The following is an 18,521-nucleotide window of genomic DNA, read 5'->3' as shown; positions in this document are numbered from 1 at the left end:
CTGCAGATTAATTTTTAGACCCACTCTTCTGCTTTGCCTCTCCAGGTCAGTGAGCATGCATTGCAATTGGTCCCATGACTTACTAAGCAAGGCAATATCATCAGCGCATCGCATGTTACTAAGGTACTCTCCATTAACTTTTATCCCCGATTCTTCCCAATCCAGGTCTCTGGATTGGGAAGGACGTCGGAGTCGCCTAGTGCGTTTTGCGAACATCGCCTCCGAAATCGTGCACCGCCAGATCTCGAAGGCGGCACCTCAAGAAACGCCAAAACTGCCGTATGCTGGCATTTTCTGAGAGCCGACGGTGGCACCACCTACCAAATGGGCAGTGTGCCTATTGAAACCAAACGTTGGTAAACGAACGACAAAAAAATGCATTCGCTGACTCAACATGGCTCGTTAAACCAATATAGAAAGTAAGAGCTGCTTTGCTTCGACACTTTATAAACTATGAGCGCGCAACCTATGCGTGATTTTAGCTTTCCATCTTTGAATCCTCACCATTTATTCATTGTGTTCTCTTTCGGTGAGGCACGAATGAATTACTTCTTTGCTGTGTTTGATGATCTTTGATTATTATCTTTCTGTTCATCCGGCTACGTCAACAAAAATATATGCGGATCCAACGCACTTGTGGGAATCGATGTGAAGCGAGGCTTTCATAAAGCGGTTAATATGATGCTATAAATACGCCCATTTTGATACTTCATCCTTTCATTTCGTTCCTCCAATCACGCGTCTGAGAACACAATTCAGCTATGCGTATACCGGGGTCATGGCACAAAACAAACTTAGTGAAGCTATGTTGCGTTCAGAAGCACATACCATTTGCTTGCACCGCAAGGCAGGATAAGGAGGAGCGCTTTTTCCAACCGACATCGTCTGTCATGGTCGTAATCAACTCTGAATGACAGGCAGTTGGTCATTACTCGCGGTCTTCTTGTGTAATCATTTGCTTCAGCAGACCACCAACATCTGGCTATACCTACACTCTTTCAACATAATTACAATTCATGGTGAAAAGAATTCAAATTCAGTTGTGAATACGCTGGGAAGCCCTCACGGCGTCGACGAATACGGCATGGACTAGTCACGGCGAAAACGCGTGGTAATTCACGCAGACAGTGTCTGTGCTCCCGTGTTGTGCAGACGCAATCAAGCGAATAATGCTTTCGAAACGCGCAAGCTCGAAAGTGCTGACCACGCTTGAAATTTCTGAAGGGCAACTCCAAGGTGCTGCATAGACCGCCAACTTGCAGGTATACTTCGTCGACTGAAAGTGTAGGTTGTGGCGTCAGGCCGTCGGCCTGCTCTAACGTTTTGGTAGCGATACTCCGGTGATCGCTACATCTACTCAGAACTGAGGCACGAGAAATTACCGCAGCGCGGCTTTGTCCAAAACAAATGTCGGAAACAAGTGTGTTCCTTATAGCCACATAAGTGGAACGACATTTCTGGTGAATTAAGAATTGAGTACAGCATTTCTTATGTAAGTTGCGGCTTGTAGGATGGGTATTTTAGACGCACATTCATTTCCAGTGCGTCAATTCTGACCGATACATGAAAAACCGTCTCCATCACAAGCTACATCTACCTCGGTGAAAACATTTTCATTGGTTTCGATAGGCGCTAATGTCGTGCTTCTCAAAAATTGCATTATAGTTCTCACACTCTATATATCATGCACTCGTGCCATATTTAATCAGATGTGCGACCAGGATCGATGTGCCATCAAAGCCAGTCCGCTGAAATATTTACGAAGAAGTAACGAAGTAACTTAGTAACGAAGCGTTATTCATGTATCCCGCGGATGCTGGGGAATGCATTTAAAAATTAAGGACGCCGGAGCATATAGAGTCTTTTGCGCACCACCCCTAATTACTAGCCAGCGTCTCCCTGCCATGAATTTTGATGCCACGATGCGAACAGGAACATATTAGGAGCCGCTAATGGATAGGCAGTTATGTTTGAAACAATTTGTTTTATTTCAAACGTAGCACGGCACAAGGATCAAGCAGGGCGGAGTAGCACTAGCAATTTGTAACATAAATAAAATAATTGAAACAGTGGGCCAGTCGACTATATCGTCGAGCACAAGGTGACACTACAGTGATATATGAGCTATAATGCACATCAATATTCAAGTAACTTTGAATACATTGTGATAGTGATAGCCAAAATAATCGTTTTGTAGGATCATAAATAGAAAAACGTCAGCTTTTCAAATTGAGGGTTATCCTTTGCAGAAACTGCCTCGGCTGGTCACAAATCCTGCTCATTGATGGCGCGAAAATCAACGCACTCTATGATAAGATTAGCGCGCGCGAAGTAGGATTCACTGCGTGAACATGTGCGCAAAATCCATAATATAATTTATTGGAGAACGTGAATGCTATAGCATAAAAGGTAAATTGACACACGCGACGCTTGAAATTCGCTCCCGAGATTCGGTGGTAACGCCCCGATTACTGTGCCTTCGTGTTCCGGTCTTCAGCGTTTCGTCCCAGACATTATCGCTTAACGGCACTTGAAAGAAATTGCAGCTCGAGGTTATGTATTCGAACGATGTTATGCGTGGCAATGTACAAAAAACGACCAGCGCCATTCTCAATGACTTTGTTGTGGAGAATAAAGGACCTAGGCGTTCAGTGAATGAGGGTAGGGAATTTTAGCTACCCAGTAGACCGGCAAGTAGACTTTCATACCAAACTATACTGCTGCCCGACATATTTCAGTGATCAACAAAGGTCGATCAACAAATGCACGTCACTGGACCCAACGTTTCTACTAAAGAAACTCGTCTTGTTGAAGGCCCCTTGGCGAAACTTAGGCTCCAGACATTTCGGTTAAGCCACTGAGTACAATAACTGACACTTGAGCTAGTTAGTGATCTTTCATCGTTGAACTGCAGTGCAGACAAAAGGAGAAGGACAGACGAAGTTCACAACGCATGTTTGTTAGCTCCGTTGGTCCTTCGTCTCATGTGGGCACTTTAGTACAGCACTGAGCGTTAGCAATCAATTCAAGTCTCCATTTTCCTCTGAAGCTTTGCCACGTTGATGCTAATATGTCATTGCCGTCTCTTCGATATAAGGACATTCAGATTGTAACACTGCAAATTCGCTCCCCATGGTAAGCACAACTGCAGTGTTTAACAGGACTTCTAGGCAAGAGGCAATGACGCCGCCGGAATTACGGGAATCCACGCTTAAAAGTTGGGGTCTGGGGAAACAAAAAAAAAGGCTGCACCACAGATTCCTATACATGTAGTAGAACTAAGCAACCAGAGTCCCTATGCGTTTATATGGCGCCATTAACAGAGCAACAACGTTTACACTCAAACGCCAATCTTCTTTGTCGAGAATATGAGTTAAAGTTTGCCATTTAGCCCTTAAAGCTGGTTCTTATCATTCCTAGCACTCCATCTCTGGCAACTGAGAAAATATGCCTAGTGTGAACATGAAAATAACGCGAAGACGCTTTATGTGCAATATTTGTTTTGTGCATTCTGCCATCCTAAGCTAAGATACAATATCAAGCAACGGTGCTTCTTGCGCTTACGTCAGCGCCTCCTAGGTTCTTCACGTCGCCTTGGGATTCAATTAGTTGAGAGCGGATAAGAGCTTCCCTAGGAAGCCGACAGTCTCTGCCCGCCTGTCGCTGCGTCTGACAGGACTGGGAACACTGGGGTGGTGACAGCGACGAGTGCAGGGTGTTTATTGTGAACTTCTGGCTTTCTTTGGGCAGCTACTTAGGCTGCGAAGTGGCAGCACCGGTTCACGGATTAGGCACCTCGTTGCGACTGTCGAAACGACTCTGCAGATTGAGCCGTCTTTATCGACAAACTGCGGACGAGGGGGCTCGAGTGATTTAGATTGGCATCTCGGGCAGGAATGCGATGCCAGGGTTCTTTAGGGCGAAACGAAATGCGGAGAAGACAGAGAGAGAGGGGGGGAGGTGTTAGCGTGTTTCGAAACGGCTCATTTCCCCCCCCCCCCCCCCACAAAGTCCCAAACCGCTCGAAGCTGAGCTCGTTAGAGCTCTATTATATGAAACTGGCTTGCAGGGGGCAGCGGGCATTCTCGCCAAAATTGAGTTTCACCGGAAGAACGTTTAGATAAACGGTTCGCGGAAATGGAGCGCAGAGGCGGCTTTTTGCGCACTCATCGAAGCTAGAGATTCTTGGGAAATGCGTGTGCGCGGTGAAGAAAAACCAATGTGAAAGGACAGAGTATACAGAAATTTAATTTCGAGGAAATTGGGGAGATAGGCTTTGTAATACCTGGGAAAAAGAGTCATCACGCGACCGAGAAATAGCACTGTGCATGAAGTTACCTGAATACATGCATTATACATATATATATATATATATATATATATATATATATATATATATATATATATATATATATATATATATATATATATATATATATATATATATATATATATATATATATATATATATATATATATATATATATATATATATGGTGAATTGTGAGGTAACCAGACTGCATTGTTAAATTAAGATTTGGGAGTTTATTAACTCTCTGCTTCCTGCTCCCGGTTAGAGAACACGAGATTACATTGTTCGGAAAAATGAAAAGTAGTACCGTTATTGCACAAAACGTAAAGCGCTGTAATTTTTTTTTCTTGCGTCGACGTCGCTTTCTTCGCATATTTTCGGAAATGACTGTTTTGATTTCAAGTACAGGCGGCCAATATTTCTTGCGACTATCCTTCGCAATTGTGCAGACACACTTCACAATTTCGATCATTTCTTTGATCAATCGAAAATAAACATCTACTAATAAACTGGAAGCAAATTTTTGAAGTGCACTACCTAATTGTTATTGTGATTTTGAGAATGCTAACATCGCTGCGAAGAGCGCGTACCAGGGCCTTGAACTTAAGATGCACTGCTATGTCGTCATATCTCTCGTGCGCGTGGAAACTTGCCTTAAGAACGGTAACATTTGGAAAGTTCCTTCCCACCGAAAAGCAGGGATAAATAATGTTAAGAAAAAGTGCAGCTATCTAAAGAGTAGTAATCCTAATAAAACGTTTTTTCGGTACAACGCAGCATATATTCAATTCAAGATGTAAATGGAAATGGAGGAGCGTTTTTTGTTTAGAGTATTTCTTATCGAAATAAACAGCGCATTTATTTCTCTCAAACTTCTGACAAATACCTACTGTCTTTAAGAAGTCGGTCACAACAGCAAACATGGGTTTAATAGGAAAATGAAGTGGAATTCTATAGAGCCGATCTTTATTTCGCTCTATCAAGCACACTCAGGTACATGAAGTTTATAGGAAAGGTAAAAAAACGCTATTATAGATCCTGCTTTACCGGTGCCTTCTTCCTTGCAAATTTTGCTGATGAGGCAGGCGAAAGAATTGCTTTCGCCCGGAGTCCACATCGGTGCCAAATGGACAGAAAAAAGTACACCAAAATCGCGGTTTTTAAATGCGGTAATGCCATAAACGCACTATACACAAATGACAGCAACCATTGAACCATGTGATAAAACACATCATATATAGCGTAAAAACATTTTTATTATCCTTAGCAACGAAGTTAAGAGCTAGATGCGGGACTTGGCGAAATTTAGCAGAGGCAACTCGTAACCTAAAATCTAAGGGGTGTATTCTTGCTTTAGACAAAGCGCCCTCTTTTCAATCCAATTAGAATTTCTCTCTCCAAAGGGCCGAATTTTTTTTTCTCTCTACTCGAAGTTGTAAGGGCGAAAACGTAATTTTCGTATGTGGGGAAGCATATAGTTGTCTGGTCTTCGTCTTGTGGGCTATATACTCCTGTCTAAACAAACATGGGGTTGCAATTTTAGCAGGAATCCACCGTATTGAAAACCGAAAGTTAAAAACAAGAAAACATTCCAGCCATCTACGATTGGCTCCCAGATGTGTTCCTGCGGGCCTTCTATGGCGTTTCTTATAACTGCTTTTTTGTTCGACACCTCTCGAGTTGCTGCCGATTCGTTAATTGAACGCTTAGGCTGACGTCATCCTCGAACTTTGTACAATGCAGTTGAATCCATTCCGTCGATGTTCCATTGTGCGCATTCGCGACATTAAAAAAAAACCATTATTATGGGGCGCCAAACCAACCAGGCAGATGCCACATGTCGTCACGTTCCAACAACTCGAAAGAAATACGTTTCTTGCTGCAGCCTGCTTGCACACCAATTTCCTAGTGCCAGTATTCACTGACACATTCGAGACGTCACGCTTCGCTTCATTTTTATCCTCTTTCTCAACAGAATGTTCCTGCTTGAAGCCGCCAGATAAGGCAATACCGTGGACCCAGGTACACCGGCTTGCTAATGTAAATTGAAAGCTAAGTAAATTGAAAACGCGGGTGTGAACGAAAGTTGCCAAGCATTCCTTTCGTATAAAGTAAATAACAATGACACAAAAATTTAGTAACCAGGCACAACAAATAAACCACTTAGCATTGGAACCTACTTCGGCAGCTGTTACTTGAACCGGAGTGCAGGTACAGATATTTTTATTACGTATATGGGGTTTATTTTCTTGAATCCACAAATTTTACCAGGGCCAGACTTCTCGCCCAAATACTTGTTGCAATACTCGCCGTAGCTTCACGCAGCGTCTTAGTAAGTGAAAAGCAAACCGAGAAAAGACTTACAGAATGCAATGCCGGCACGCAAAGCACGGGTAAATCTTGGCTGCTAGCTTGAAGAGCGCGTCTTAGTAATCCTGTTAAAGCTTCGCCACTGAGCCTCCGCTTAAGGGACTTGACGGCGTGCAAATTGATCGTGTCAGAAAAAGTAACCGCATTTGTTTGCTTTACTTGCGTTCCTTCTGCTACCGTGCGGTCTCTGATATCCCCCAGTGGACGGTAAATTTCATTTTTAAACATAAATCAGATTTCGTGTTCGAGGGATGACCTAATAATATACTCGCAAGAAGAAAAAGTTTCTTGGGAAATGTGTTAGTAAAGAAGAGGTCAGGCACAGGGGCGTACAAACAATTTCTGGAGTGGAGGGAGGGCAGCACACATATATATATATATATATATATATATATATATATATATATATATATATATATATATATATATATATATATAAATTACTTTCACTTATTACATGTGTACAATAAGTGAAAGAGGCTGGAAATGCGTTTGTCACCTATGTATATATTTGCACCAGGCGTAGTCCTATCTGTAGTAGCAGCTAAGGGCAAATAAAACCACGGACACAAGGAAGACAGACAAGGACAAGCGCTTGTCCTTGTCTGTCTTCCTTGTGTCCGTGGTTTTATTTGCGCTAAGCTGCTACTTCAAATATGGACGACCTACTAGCTCAACAGTCACCTCTTGTAGCCCTATCTAGCGGTCACACATCGTGAACTATGGAGTTGCAAAATGTTATTCGAATTTGAATTAATTTCTTCCAGCTATATCGAAACTCAAGATGACGCAGGGACAAGAGCCACCGAGTGCCTGACAGAGGTCTCTGACCCCGCCAAGTAGCAGCAGTAAAGCGCACGTAAAAGAATGAACATTTGCTACAAATTATTTTAATAATTCAAGAAAGAATTGTAGCTGGGGTTAAATCTATAGCATAAATGCATCGCAAGTTTATGTAACAGTCTTGTCGATGCTGTACACAACAAAAAGCAGAAAACAAATGACTTGAATATTCACGAGGAAAAGAAAAGAGAGCTTCCCGTTCGGTATGTCAAGTGGTGCTTGGGCGGAGTGCCAGGGGCCAGTATTTGTACGGCCAAGGCGGCCAGCAGTCACCAACACATTCCTACTTGACATTTCGAACAAATTTTAGATTGTTCTGATTTGTAAGAATCTAACTACAATTTATGACATCTGCAGGGAAACAGCCACATAATCTCATATTTCCAAGAAGCTGTGGTCAATGACAGGAAATATACGATCGTGTCGCCCTGGAAATTTTGGGTGCCAAGATAGCATTAGCCACACATGACTGCACGTGGGTACCGCAGCCAAGTAATGACTGACTGATGGCAGAGACTTGCTATAGAGGCTCAGTGCGTGCTAATACTAGAGTTGAGGTTCATTACACCATTTTGCATTAGACCCACTGGTCAGGTATTGCAACGGCAACAGGGCTAGGGACAATCTCACGCGGACCCATGCTTTCACGGCCGCCAGGTCATCTAATCTACGTACAGAGTTTATTGCATTCTGTGCCGAGAACTCTCACTATCATGTATCGAGATGAAAACCACCGTAATCACAGGCTTTACGCGGACGAATAATTGCAGCCCTTTGTCCTTTGATTCCCTCGTCCACTCTCTTCAGCGGCGGCGAGCGATGGAGTGTCTCGTATCTCAGGCAATAAGGGCGAGCTAAAAGACAGTTCCTCGGATACATCACAAACGTTTAATGTTCTATGGATCACTCTGAAAGCCAAGAGCTCAAACAATCACTCAGGGCATATGTGTTGAAGATTTCGTTTCACTGAACGACAGATGTGTAAGACGCGATCGACCACATACCAATCTAGCTTATCAAAATTAAAACAAAAGTATGCCTTGCAAACATTGTTGTCGATAATCCTATTTAACATGTGGATTACAGAACAAATAAATGCATATGTCCATGAATTATACGAGATGACTGTACATCGCCAGCTATGGCACCTGTGGTACATACTCTATGAAGATTTAGGCATGCTCTTCGTGTGCATGCTTACAACTACCGAAATACGTTCACGGCGGCCACATTGCGACAACACTCGTGTACCTTATATATATATATATATATATATATATATATATATATATATATATATATATATATATATATATATATATATATATATATATATACACCTCCACTTCGTGCGGACTCTCACGCACAGTTCACTCGGGTATGCATTTATATAGTTTTGTAACGATAGGCAATTTCGTAATAATAGAGTGAAGGTATTACCATCATATTCCAGAACGTGTTTAAACCCCGTATTACGTATGTATACTTACAAAATACTTGTGGTAACCCATCTATTTAGCGAAGTTGGATAGAGAGCCCCATAAGCATCGGTAGACAGCCTCCTCAGAGCAAACCGGAGAGCGCCACGCCACGCAAAAGTCCCCAAGGTGAGGTCACATGCAAGGGGGCGCTGTTCACACTTACCGTCGGTAATAAAATCAAACTAGCTCACTTAACACGTCAAATATGGTCAGGTGTAAAGCGTACGAAGGACTTCAAATTACAAATCGCATCAAACTTAGCATTGTGTCCCGGTAGATTAACTTTAGCAAGAACCTTCAGTGAACAGCACCTGTCTGAAAATAACGACACCAAAGCAACGCCAAAAATCATTGCGGAAGACATTAGTTATACGCCACCATCCCTTAACTGCTAGACAGTCGACACGCCTTTAGCGCAGCCGATTCGTAGTCGCGTGCGTCAACGTTAAGCCGATTCCATTAACGACTTCGATTTGCGGTATCAAAACTCCCGCTTGCTTCAACGTCCTCGCTAAAAGCAGCTCCTAGCCTGGCGAGACTCGTGAAAGCCTCGCGTCGAACGTGTTTCAATTAACTGAGCCCGCATAATCCAAAAGCTAGGGATAACAATTTCGTGCGAGGCCGCGCGGCTGACACTTCTCACCGGGTTCTCGGTACATAACACGGCCCCGGCGCAAACGTAGAGGCGACTAGAAAACCTCGTTAGTGCGGCCAAACTGAGGTACTCCCACCGTGAAATTTCGAATGCATTAGCGCGCTGTTTCGGCTGCCCTTCCATTATTCGTAGGAATGTTTCATTTCGTTTCGTTCTGCAGCTGTTGCGACCTTAATATGCCTCGCTGACACGTGGTACGGTCGCTACCGTGCAGAGGGTCATGTGATCGCTTTTCCACGCAAAATGAGAACCAGCGATTCAGGGCGCCAGTGGTAAGATAAACCAGAAGCGTTGGCTTTATTTTTGTTCTCAGTGATTCCTTGTCGAGCAGGTAGGCTGTGTAAACAAATTACATCAGTTCTTTTCTTTTTTGCAGCAGAAGCTGGAATTTAATAGCTAGAGTAAGCGTGCATTTTTAGAATTATATGTCCGGGGTGTATTTTCAGTGCTTAATTGTTCTTGCGCCCACTGGTTTCTGCCCTGTAGAATTGAGCCACTATGCTCTGAGTCAATTTAGCTGTTAACAACGTCCATTTTCTTTCTGGTCTTCAATTGTTTTCACGTCTCTTTACACCGTGGTAAGCCTATCTGTGTTCGCATCATGTGAGCTTTGAAACAGTGGCAGTGCACTTCCACGAAAACGCATTAGTGTCGCATGCATGCATAAATAATCTCGGGAAAGATCAGATTGTATACGGGTTGTTTACGTAAATTCTGAGAGCAGAGCTCCAAGTAAACACCCCTTAAAGAAGACGTTCTGAATTCTTCCCTTTCGTAACACTGCTTTGTTGACTCTGATAACATATTGGCAAATATCCCAAGGATGGCTTTTTTTTATTGAGATGAGTATTAGGAGAGGTTGGCGCCTTTATGGTGGCACCGGCTACTCCTTGTCACTTGGCAAAGGAAACAAGTTTGCGTAAAAAGGGAGAATAGCGACACGAAAGATGGCACTCAGTAGAACACTGGATGAATAAAAGATATACAGTCCAACAGTACATGAGTCGCAAAGTTCTGTGCATAAGTCCAGTCCACGTACGCATATATAAAGTCAGATATTTAGAACAGTCATAACACTCAACACATGTAATGCACTGCAAGTACAGAACAGAATTATACATATTGTATAAAAGTTGCGATCGCCTCATAAACCAATTATGAATCACGAACAACGTTTATGCTTTGAAATAACTTTAGGTCAATACAGCGTACTCCGTAATATTAGGCGTAACAAAAACACCACTATCCTTAACAGAATCAAAAGCTCTTTCCAAGTCCAGCGCCTCGTCTCATATGCCACGAAGCACAAACAATAACAGATATGAGAGTAGAACGTTCCTAACACAGAATGGACGCCTAGTGGGCACATATAGTGTGTTCAGATAGGACCAGTCTCGTTTTCAATGCACCATCCCGGCAGCGCTTGCTCATCACCACTGGCAGACGGCAGCCAAAATTAGTTCTCCATATGCTGTGAGACTGGGTTATTCGCATGGACGGAACGATTCTTCACACATTCCGCAGGACATGGCGAGAATTTAATCTCGCCTCGCGCATTTGCTGCACCTGTTACAGCTATATTTATTCAGGTATCCGTGAACGAAGTAACATCCTTACGTTTCGCGAATCTCGTTCCAATTTCCGCTTTCGCGTTCCTACACAGTTCATTCCTAACATATTTGAGAATCTTCCGCCGCGGTGTCATGGCGTCCGTCTACATTCAAAAATTGTTGATCACGAAGAGAAAGAACCGATATGAAATACCAGACGATTCTTCTGTTTTATGCGAGAGAACATAGAACGTGTGAAAAGAGAACGGTGCCAATCTTCCTCGTTTTTTATTTAGAATAAAGCTGGGCTCCTCGTCTGCTCACGAGGACAGACGAACGGAAAATGTTTTCGTTGTTTTGAAAAAGGGATTCAAGATAAGTGACACTAAAGTGAGTAGAAAAAAAATTTATTTGATTCCGTGGAAATCTTTGATCATTAGCACACAGAGAGACATAAATGTATCATTTTTTCCCCACAGTTTCTTACCAACCTAGCATTCCCTTTGTCATTCGCGCCTAATGCATTGTGAACGGCGAGTATTAAAGGTTCACCAACATTTGTGTATGTTCCGCATGGGTTAAAATTGTTCATGTCAGTGTTGTCTTTGTTCCAATAAGAGAGACATTTCTTCCCGATATCATTAAAGTCCATGTAGTAATGTAAAACTGGAAAAGTGCCTTTTATTGCAAACGTGCTTAAGAAATTTGCGAGTCTATCGCTGCAAGAATTTAAAAAGGTGTTTCAAAATTGTTAAATCAATCTACACAAAAAGCCTGCAAGTTGCCACCATAATAAGAAGCTTCCTTGGTTGCCTCAGTACATCAATCTTAACAAATGTTGGTCAGTTAATTTGGTTGATACGTTTTAACGCAAATGAAAAAAAAAACGCATGAACAGTTGGACTGTGCTCAAATCATTTCGTTACTTTCGTTTTGTTTCCCCCGATGATGCTCGACGCGCATGGCCTGCTGAAGGAATAGCGCTTACGTTTATGTTCTTTCACTGATTTGTTTCCAGCCATACATTCACTCATAACATAAGAACGTCATGACTCGGATGCCTGTATCCAGCTTTGGAGCATACAGATGAGTTAAGCGACTTCGCGACTACGACGGGTGCAGTGGCATCAGTCATATGAGTGCAACAGGTATTCAAGTTATCCAAGTGAAAAATCAAACGGATAGATAGAATAAGCGTTGTTGTCCAACGGATCAGGCGATCTACCCGCCCCCGACAAGCAGAGAAGGTGGCGGGTGCCGTCGCCTCAGATGCAGGCTGGACGCTCTTGGGTCCCAGCAGCCTCTTCAGCCAGTTGGACGTACCGTAGCTGGAGCTCCGAGTCCTAGCTGTGCAGCAGGGTCTCCCAGGTGTCTCTACTACCTATATTGTGCGTCCTCTCGGGAGAGTACGGGAATTCCCATATTGTGTGGTCCAGGGTCCCTCTCGCCCCACAAAGATTACACCTATCGCTTCTGGCTTCGGGGAACATGTGGTTCGCCATAACCGGCTGCGGATACGTATAAGCTTGCACTCGTCTCCATGCGACACATTGTCTGTCGTTTAATCTCATGTCAGGCGGGGATACAAAATCTATGATCCAATCGATAATGCTGCGCGATCCCCACACATTTTAGCATGCGCTCTCCACCCCCTCGATCATTGATGGGCCTCGCAGCGGCTCGGCGGTAGAGATATCGAGCCAGCTCGTGGGTTGCCTCGTTTCCGGGGACGGCTTCGTGCACCGGAGTCTAAATTATTTGAACTTTTCTATCTAACTTTCTTTGGCCTATGATTCTGGCAGCTAAAATTTTGTACGGCAGTTTGGTGTCACTGATCACAAATTTCGCGTCCTTTCCAGCGCAAGCTAACACGATCGAAATTTTCTCGGTAACTTCTATGCTCTGCCCGTGCAGAGTGGCAGCTGTCACGGGATCGGAACAACGCACTTTGTTATACTATACTGTAGCTCTGCCCATTCGGTAACCGTCATCATTCCGTGGCCCCGATGTCACATGTTTTTTTTCTTTTTTTATTTATTGGTCATAGGGTTGCTGCCGATAAGTTCACTTTCGTGCCTTTTTTTTGTACTTTCAAAGCTACCTTCTGAGAACCTTTGTGTTTCAAGAAAAAGGAGGCAGAAAGAATGCGCTGAAGACTCGCTGCTGAAATGAAAGTTTGCCTACTTTTCTACCCCCATTCAGTATTATTTGTTTTTTTTTGTTTTATGCTGCAAAAACAAGCGACAATTCGTGTACAGCACTGACACAGATCTTCTAGCCTTTTTTTTAAACCTAGACGGACAGCTACCATTTTGCTGGTTTGACAGCTGCCATGATAAAAGGTCGAACAAACACAAGAACAATCCGAAAATCTTTCTTCTACATAAGCATTTATGTCGCATTCCGCCTGCTATAGAAGTTGTCGCAATTTGTATTCCGTATTCTCCCAGTTCTATGGAGACCACGACAAGTAGACAGCCAACTGGCAGCTATAGAAAAATAGCACGTAGCGATTCTTTTCTTTTTCCGTCAAGTATCACCATTTCATTGCCAGAGATACAGTCGGGAGTCAGGAACAACGGAAATGGTGATGAACAGGCAGATGCGTTTAAGAGCTAAAAAACTCTAGTTCGCAGCTATAATTTCCGCTTCTATTCTTGAAGTTTTCCGCAACATAATGGCAAAGTACGATAGAAGTGAAGCTAATTGGGCAAGCTTTTCAGACAGCAACACATCCTGTCAATCCTTTACAGCTTCCTCACGACCTTTCTCCCCGCTTTTCTTACACCATAACATATAATAGCAGCTATAACATTTCATATACGTATCTCATATCTCACTCTCTCTCTCTCTGTTTCTCTCTCTAATATATACGCTATTGTCATTTATAAACTTGCCTGTCTTTAGAACATCTCTATATAATATTACAATATTCAGTGCCGATATGTTTCCTTCCTAAACCTTGTACTGAATAAGAAAAAGTAGACATCGTCAGCGTTCTTTCTTTCTTCTCCTCTGTCAGGCTTCTTATGGTCTTGTGGCGTGTAATGTTTTCTGAAACCGCAAAGCTTCAAGATGGCTTCTTTTTTGCGTTTCAATTCTCTGTATCGCATACGAAGTGGCTAGCATGTTGTTTCTAGACATAGTATGTTCATTTCGTCTCCCCATATTTCGTATAATGAGCGAATAAAGAACGCCTGCCTTTCTGTGCAGCAAAAATCTGACAAATTGTGCATACATAGAAGTTTTGAATTCGCTTCCCTTCTAAGTCAGAAATTTGTGAATTTGTCAAGTTAATTTTGTCCGTGTTTTACTTTATCTGTGGGGAGTTTGATCCAACTGAAGGCGATGAAGTTCTCATTTTCCGTATTTTCTTCCCAAATAAAAGAGGGAAAATACTTACAGGATAAAAAAATCGAGCACATACTAACTCTTGTACGATTGTCGATTAATATTTGTGCCACTACTATCATGCATGAAAATGATAGTCAAGGAACAGAGGTGAGAGCTGAATAGGAGGCGCGCGAAACGAAAGTAACTGACATATTCCTGTATGAATTATTTATTGCGGTTTATCCGTAAAAGTTATGACTTGTTTAAACTCGTAGGTGCTATCGTGCCTTTCGCATACATATATAGGACCCGTACTGGGCTTCGCGACCCTAATTTCTTCGGCAAGGTTATTTTGGAACTTGAACAAAATTTGCTTAACCAGTAAAAATGAAAAAAGAATTATATTGTTTCTTTCCTTTGTTTATACACGCTCCCCTTTGTATAGTAGTGAACCAGTTATGGGTTTGGTGGACCTAACTGCATTTAGTTTCCTATTTTTCTCTCTGTCTTTCCAGAAAAGGTGAAAAGAAGTATGAAACGAGCCCTTAAATATTTCTGATCGGTAACATGTCATCGTTGTAGTGTAGTGTTGAAGCATGTATATAGTGTTGTGATAAGCAGTAGAGATTAAGCCACGTCCCTGCCTCTATCACTGCCACCTGCAATGCAAGATATCTTTAGAGAGTCATTAATTATAAATCCCACGCTCGATCCTTCTCTCTGTTAGCTCTTGAGATATTTGTGGCTTCTATAGGTGAACCCTGTAGCCTTTGAACATTTACATTTAGATGCCGACTTTACTTTCCTTAAAGACTTCCTGCACTTTCTGGCGGGCGGCTTTTCGTTAAGCGGAAAGAATAATCTTATTACGCTCGTTCAACTAGAGACAGGTGGCAAGAGCTGGCAAACGTGCTTAAGGACCATGTAACATATTCGTTGAGGGAAAATTAGCATAATAATATGGTATGCTTAAGCTATAGAATCAGTTGAAGTGCAAGAGAGATGTCTAAACGAGCTGTTGCAGCATATTTTCTTCCAGCGAATGACTACCATAGGCTTAGGACGATAATAACTTCTGCAGCAACAGCGACTTGCTTCATTCCGTTGCATCATGCACAGCTGAGTCACCTGATAAGTAGCCGAAAATGAAGCAAGAAATTGAGCCAGCTGATTCAGTTACTTCTTAAATCGCGCTGAATGATAGCGCAGAACACGAAGAACGGCAACTGAAGCATATGAAAGGAGGATATGAAATATAAAACATACCGGAATATCTATCTATCTATCTATCTATCTATCTATCTATCTATCTATCTATCTATCTATCTATCTATCTATCTATCTATCTATCTATCTATCTATCTATCTATCTATCTATCTATCTATCTATCTATCTATCTATCTATCTATCTATCTATCTATCTATCTATCTATCTATCTATCTATCTATCTATCTATCTATCTATCTATCTATCTATCTATCTATCTATCTATCTATCTATCTATCTATCTATCTATCTATCTATCTATCTATCTATCTATCTATCTGTAACTTCGGATTCCATCGAGGATCATTAAAAGAAGGGCATCGATATAGCTCATCTCCACACACGCGTTAAAGGACAAACGAACAGATTAGCCGTTGTTCGTGTATGGCTCCTTAGTTCATCGCGAATTAAGAATATGATAAACGCCACAGGCAAATGCCGAAATTTCGCTGCTGAATCAGCTGGCTACTAAGCGCAACTTTCTCGTTTCATTTTGCTATTACTTATCAAAGCCGCACCGGGGCTATAGGCGTCCCCGTCGACGAATTCAACGGAATAATCTCGACCACGTGTGGTTTTATTTGTGCAGATCTAAACCACCGTACTTGAGATTTTTGGCATATCACTTTGGTTGCAATGCGGCTGGCGTGATTGAGTACCTTAGCTGCGACATTTTTTGCACTGCGACAGTATTTCAGCCACTGAGCCACACATAGGAATGGACGTGCTCTTCTTTGCTAAAAAAAGGCCGGAGGGAAAGTCTACGTGGAGTTTAGAAACAACAACGAAAAGCACATCAACAAGATGCCGAGAAAACAAGGGACGCGTTTAGGAGGCAATCTTGGCGCGTGCCTAGCTTTCTCGCATGACTACGCGTCGTTGCGAAGCGCTGAGCAACGGGTTGACACTGCAGATGTTGCCGATGTGGTCATGGTCCCGTGTTGGCACTTTGCGCGCGGCGTCCTCGCTGATGGCACCCCAGCTTGCTCTGGCGACGGTTTTTGTTTTGTTGACACATTGGCTTACTCTCCACGTTGCATATTTTCCTCGTGTAGTCGTCGCTATCGTATTTGCTTTATTAACGCGAGAACGTTAAGGAGCCCGTGTCGCAGAAAAGCTGGCGTCTCGCGTCCGGCGTCGGAGGTCGCATCGGCAGAACGATTTGCGAACCACGTATATACCCAGGCCTTCCATGTGTTGCAAGGGATGGACTGAACTAACTCAATTTCTCAAGCTAAAATGCCTAGGAAAATCTAAACTACCACTTGCACACTATCTACAGACGTGATAGCTCTCGAATTGTTATTTGACCATACGAGAAAACATAATTCTGTTACGCGAAAACTCAAAGGAACTCGTGTACACACACAAACCGGCCGCGGAGTTCACAGACTGGCCGAGGCTTCCGCCATTTCGCGCTCGCCAGTGCGATGTGTGTCTAGGGGCCACGGAGCGGCGCGCCCGTTTTCTTGCAATAATAACTCCAGCTGGCGCTCGCCTCCTCCGCATCGCGGCCTACGCATAAAGCTCGCCTTCGTGCATGCCATTCGCGGCAAGCTCTTCTAGTTAAGCCTTACGGTTACATACGCTGCAGTTGCCGGGAAGCGTGAGAAGCAGTCAGGGATCTTTGAATGCTATGACGTTCCACTCATAAGGCGAAGCTTAAGCCTCCTCCAAATATTTTTTGCCACAATCGACTTTGCATTGCTGTTCGGCTGAAGAGCCAAAGTTAATCTCGCGAACATCCTTTTATTGAATCATATAGATGAAAACGCACGAGCTCTAGCGCTGCCACGACAGCCACAGGGAAAAACTAAATAGTAAATATGCAGAAGAGGCACAAGCAAGGTAATGTTACCTTTGCAATAAAAAAACTGTAGACACTAATTTATCACTTCAGTTCTCTGCCAGAGATGGTGTGTTTGAATCAAATGTGCTGCAACACGACTTAGGTGACTGGCGGGAATGCACTGTTTTTCCTATGCTTATTGAAGAATGAAAGAGAGAGCGAACCATCGCAATGGCGTTGAACCCAGCCAATTGTGAGAATGAGCTTTCGCTGCTCGTTGAGGTCCTTGGCAGCGGAGCCACTCACATCGTATCACTGAAAAAAATAAAGGCAAACTGCAACAATTTTTCCGATTTTGTAGAAAAACACTGAGTAGTTACGGCAGGTTCTTCTGATAATTAAGTGACACATTTAAGCGCTGCGCGTAAAACATTGAGTTATTATAACATTTTAAAAATGTACGTTGCTGCTGATCGCAGCGACCCTGTCACCATCTACGTGCGTGATGTCCGTCGGGCACGCTATCCGACTAGCTACCACGTTGCTTCATCGATGTTCTTTACAACTTTATGATGAAAATTGTTGTTTGTAGTAGTCCGAATGTTGGTTGAACTGTTATAAAAACATTACTGTCATTGCATTCTGTAAGGTGGATGACCAGCGAAGCTGTGTATATGGGCCCCTAATGGCGAACTGTCCATTGCGGGGCATCAAACACCGTACACACATAAATCGAAGACTGCAGTGCCGCTTTCGAATCGCAGATTACTGTCCACTTGTGTGGCTGTTCATTGCCAATGTAATGAAGGGCAGTAAAGAGCGCTGTGAGCTCTGCTGCTGTCGATGTTGACGCGTGAGTCGTCTTAAATTTGATTGCCATGGCTGTCGCTGGTATCACAATTGCCGCCGCGGAGCTGTTT

General features: G+C 43.0%; 1 protein-coding gene across 11 annotated transcripts in view; it reads right to left on the bottom strand.

Moving 5' to 3' along the window:
• The window catches only part of LOC135920980 (uncharacterized), a 377,473-nt gene that overhangs the window by 227,227 nt on the left and 131,725 nt on the right, over nucleotides 1-18,521 (bottom strand). For 3 of the 11 annotated variants that reach the window (XR_010570383.1, XR_010570389.1, XR_010570390.1), the window contains exon 2: nucleotides 17,826-17,916. The exons of the other annotated variants lie outside the window; for them this stretch is intronic. The gene's annotated coding sequence lies outside the window, so the exon portion shown is untranslated. The remainder of the gene's footprint in view (nucleotides 1-17,825; nucleotides 17,917-18,521) is intronic. 11 annotated transcript variants of the gene reach the window in all.

Source organism: Dermacentor albipictus, chromosome 7, assembly GCF_038994185.2.
Source record: "Dermacentor albipictus isolate Rhodes 1998 colony chromosome 7, USDA_Dalb.pri_finalv2, whole genome shotgun sequence".
NCBI classification, from domain to species: domain Eukaryota; kingdom Metazoa; phylum Arthropoda; class Arachnida; order Ixodida; family Ixodidae; genus Dermacentor; species Dermacentor albipictus.
This window is presented reverse-complemented; position numbering and strand designations above follow the sequence as displayed.